Raw genomic sequence first — 4,961 nt, 5'->3', positions numbered from 1 at the left:
AAGCTAGAAAAGGGATTTAAGTGGGAGTTATAATACCGAGACACCTAAGCCATGTGTTATAGTAACCAAGGAGAGCTGGCTACTCTGTTCTTCCTTCTCATTATTTTTCAATAATGTTCATAGAGCACTATTTGCTCTTTTTGCAGAGAGAATAAGAATATAAATTAAATAAATGTGTTCATAGAGGTGTGTGTGTGTATGCATGTGCACATATGTATAAAACTGCCTAACAATCTTATATTGACGTATGTTCCCATGGTCACTTCCTGGACCCTGTCAATAAGCAATACAAGTTTATCTATAAAATCTTAAACTCCACATAATCCATTCTCAAACTCTAATGTCCTATTTTTCAACATCCTGAGCTTCCATCTCACTGTTTTCTCACTTCACAGAGATCTGCCTTCCTACCTTCCTAATTCTTACAGGTCATCCTCCCAGATTATAAGTAGGCTTCTTTTTTTTTTTTTTTTTTTTTTTTTTTAGATTTATCTATTCATGAGAGACACACAAAAAGACAAAAAGAGAGGAGGCAGAGACACAAGCAGGTTCCTTGCCGGGAGCCCAATGCGGGACTCAATCTTAGATCCCAGGATCATGCCCTGAGCCAAAGGCAGATGCTAAACCACTGAGCCACCCAGGCATCCCTATGAGTAGCCTTCTGTTTGTCCTTTCAGTCAGCTCAGACTGTATGACTATTCAAATGAGTTGCAGTGCTATAACCTATTTCCTCCATCTTACACCTCAGTGATCGGATGATGCTGGAGAAAAACACTAGTAATGTTATTAAAAAGATAAACTGAGGCATGATTCAAACCAGGCAGTGCCAAACTGAAAGTGGTTAGGAGCACTCCAGGAGCTAGGGGAAAGTTTTTAACAAGATACAGAAGCAAAGCAAGGAAATTATTTGATTGGCTATAGCATAAGCTCTTGCCTTATTTGGGAAAGCCTATTTGTGATTGGTTGGCCTCAGGTTTCATATTCTTAGATTCAAGTGTGTTGATTCTGGATTAGGTTTTGGTTTGCTTACATAGGCCACCAAATCTTTAGAGACACTTTATCTAATGGCCTCCTGTTTAATTACTTTAACAATGCAAAACTCTCAAGTCAGGAGCTCCCCCAAACAGCTCTGTTTCCCTTATTCAGAAGACGGTATTTCTTTCTCTTGACTCTTAGAAGACTGATCATGTCTTATTCCCTTTGCTTCTCTAGAATTTTGCCCCTTGTCAGTGAACTTCACAATTTAGGACATTACTCTGGATACAGTATGAATGATTGACTGGGGGCCAGGCAAGAGAGGGTGCAAGGACAGTGGGAAAGTGCTGTAGGCTTTACAGGGGTGATGACAATGGCAATAGAGAGAAGCAAATGACTTTGGAATAAGTGTAGGCAGTTGAATCACAAAGATATAATTGTTGGATAGAAGCAGGGGAGATGAGGTGGGAGTGTGAGGTGAGGAGATTTCTGGCTTGAGCAACTAAGTGGTGATATCTTCACTGATATAGGAGAATACTGGGGATGGGGGACCCAGGTTTAGATAGGAAAAAAATTAGAAATTTTATCTGTAATATATTAGGTTCGAGATAGTTCTGAGATTGCCTAATATAGAGATGTCCAAGAAGCACTGGTGGGACTGTTGAACATGATGAAAAATAAGGACCAGGATGTGACCCTGGAAGTGGAGGACAATTCCATGGACAATGAGGAGGTCGAGGACCTGAGTTGCCAGACATCCTTCAGTACCTCAATTTTATCAGGGTTTTCTCAACTCCAACTTTCCAAATGTTTTATATTTTTCATTTTTATTTCAATCATTAATTCACCTGGACATAATGTTTATGTATGATGAAAGATTACCATCTTTATTTTCTTCTTTTTGGATAACCAGATATCCTTGGGCCATTTGTGTTCAACACAAGCTTAACCCCCAAATGTCCCTTGAATTCATTTTGCCCTGAAGGACTTCAGGATCCTTCCCTTTCTTTTCTATAATCCATATTCTGCATGGTGTCATGAAATTTGTCTTTCTAAAATACAAATGTGATCATGTCACTCTGCTGATTAAACTGTTTAAATAACTTCTTTTTATTGCCTACAGAATAAAAGTCCAATCCCTAAGCCTGTCATATTTAAGGTATTTCACATTTATCTTTACAATATCTCTTTGCTTATCACATCTTTTCTGTCATCAACATTTGTACCCAAATGCTACTGTGTAGAAAATAGATGACTCGAATTAAATTTTCAAATCCTTTGTCAGAACTACTCATCTGATTCATAACTGATAGACTTTTTTAAAGTTCTAATTAATTTCTTTGTCAGTTTTTGGTGTCTACATTTTTTATGTCATTTTTTGGTGTATTAGGCATGATACAGTATTATAAGTTTTAGAGTTTATAATCTAAAGGACAGAAAGCATTAATCTACATATCTATTTAATAGGAAAGACATAGGGGCACGTGTCTGGCTCAGTTGGAAGAGCATGCAACTCTTGATCTCGGGGTTGTAGGTTTGAATCCCACATTGGGTGTAGAGATTACTTAAATACATAAAAAACAAAACTTAAAAAAAATAAAAGGGATGATATAAGGATAGTAATAGGCATTTGAGTAAACTGCTATGATAGTTCTGATAAAGCAAAGATAGCATCTTATTTGATGAAAATCAGTGGAGGCTTTGTGGAAAAGTTAACTGGGTCATGAAAGATAGGTAAAATTTAGAAATTCAGAGAAGAGAATGAGAGGGCCTTTTAGGAAGAGGGATGGCATCAATCAGGGCAAAAGAAGTGGAGAAGTGTGTGACCTTGGAGTACAGGATAGAGCAGGAGAAAGATAAGCGGCTAGAAAGGTAAACTGAGGCCAAAGCACAAAAATCCTTTAAAGGATGAGTTAACAGACTGTTTAACTCGTTAGTTAACTAACTGTCCCAAGCTGTAGTTATTTAGCACTGGGAGTCAATGCAGTTAGGGGATTGACATAATTAAGTTGTGACATGATCAAGTGGGTTGGAATGCAGAGAAATCATATCTAAGAGGTTGTACTAATAGCCGAGGCATGGTGTGCTGTTGGCTTGGCCTAGAGGCAGAAAAGTCAGAAAGAATGCAAGACAAATTTCAAAGCAGACTCCATAGCAGTTAGATGACCAAAGAAAGGTGGGAGAAATAGGTCTATCTCAGCTTCAGGAAATAAAATGGTAAGCATTTCATGAGAAATCTCGGTCTGGTTAAGTACCATTTATATTTGCATTTGCCTAAATGGCATTTCTTGTCCTTTTTTCTTTTCTTTTCTTTGTTTTTTTTTTTTTTTGGTGACTTTTAAAAACATTTAATATTAAAAATTGTTTTCAAAGCCTAACTTTATGCCTTGAGATTAATGGTTTTATACTTTGTTTCCCTCTCCGCCCTCCTCTTTTACATGTGACAGCTACTGCTGGGTATGATTGGGTCTTCTGACCAGGACCTCCAGGAAGCCGCAGCTGGATGTATATCCAACATACGCAGACTGGCTCTTGCTATAGACAAGGCAAGATACACTTGAAATGTGCACAGACGTTACAAACTACCAAATTTTACATGACAGGGAACATGTCAGTCCCATGGCCAAGAAGCCTAGATCAGGAAGCATGTTGAGCAAATGTTTTACAGACAGATAAATGTCTGAATGAAAACACAGGAATTAAAAATGCAAAGGATACTCTTCATCCAAAAATTGCATAGATATTTGTGTTCTATTTAATATTTTGGGGATATGCCATGTAATGAAATGTAAAGCTAATAAAATTGTGATACTTTTGTTTGTGATGATTTTAATAAAAGATATGGCCTTCCTGGTGTGCAGTCCTATAGTCATTCTGCATGTCTTTAGAATTTTCCTTCTGTTAAACCTATCTCACTGCCCTGTCATTATGGTTTTATCTGTTTGATCACTTGCAACCCACGGGAGAGCTCTAAGGAGATGTGCTGATTTCACGAACTGTTATTAAATAGAATTTAGAGTCAGGCAGCGGGACCTAGAGAGATCATCCTGAGGTCATTCTAGATTTCTCCTAAATACTATCAGACATCGGAGAAGTTAATGTATGGCTGTCACTGTACCAGATAATGTAAATCACAAAAACATAAGCAATGAGTGGGATTTTTACTTTTAGACTTACGAAGCATAAACAATTATGTTTTATTTCCCTCACAGGACTGACCAACACTTTTATTGAAGAATTAATTTATGTTGCTGTAAGGATAATATTACTTCACATAAAATTGCTTTGAATTTCTGAACTCGCCTTTAGCACACAGAGTACTTTTTTTTAAGTGGCCACAAAAGATTAATAGCATTTTATCAGGTTATGGAAACATTAGAGGCCACTTTAAGGAATCGCATATGTAACCTTGGTGTGCTAAAATGTTTGGGAACTAACTGTCCCAAGCATCCAGTACTAGCCAGGAAAATCATTTTGTATGCATCAGTTCCATAAACTATCTCAGTTAATTCTTTGAAGAACAGGCTAAGCAGTTTTTATTAAGAAAAATACTAAGTGCTGTCTATGTTTGTCATAATTTGGAGAAGATCATAAACTTAATTGAATTAAATGTAAATAATTTGTATGAAATGAGAAGCCTGTAAAGGATGAAAATTATACTAGTGATAGATTATCTGATTAAAAAAAATAAGAATTTCTGAGAATTTCAAGGTTTTGTAAAACATCAATCCTATTCCGTCCTCTGAAAAAGAGGTCATAAAAGAAGATAATAAGAACAAGGCAATAGTATTAATGCTAACTAAGAACTGGATTTAAATAATAGTGTAAATCCTTTAACTTTCAACATATTTCTAATGGTAAAGTTACTGTTTGCCTGTGCTTCACAAAAATTAAAAATACATCTTAGAAATCATGGATTATGAAAGCTGTAGAAACTGAACAAACATTATTGTTATATTTTTATTAAAGGAAGCTTTTACCACTAT

General features: G+C 36.3%; 1 long non-coding RNA gene across 1 annotated transcript; it reads left to right on the top strand.

Annotated features, from left to right (window-relative positions):
- Positions 1 to 465: 465 nt before the first annotated feature.
- On the top strand, positions 466 to 3,843 carry LOC144309716 (uncharacterized). The gene is made up of 2 exons (XR_013375623.1): positions 466 to 2,134; positions 3,423 to 3,843. It is a non-coding gene; the product is annotated as an uncharacterized LOC144309716 (long non-coding RNA).
- Positions 3,844 to 4,961: the final 1,118 nt, after the last annotated feature.

This window comes from Canis aureus, unplaced genomic scaffold (genome assembly GCF_053574225.1).
Source record: "Canis aureus isolate CA01 unplaced genomic scaffold, VMU_Caureus_v.1.0 ptg000196l_RagTag, whole genome shotgun sequence".
In the NCBI taxonomy this organism is placed as follows: Eukaryota; Metazoa; Chordata; class Mammalia; order Carnivora; family Canidae; genus Canis; species Canis aureus.
Note: the sequence above shows the minus strand (reverse complement) of the source record. Positions and strands in the feature narration are given on the sequence as shown.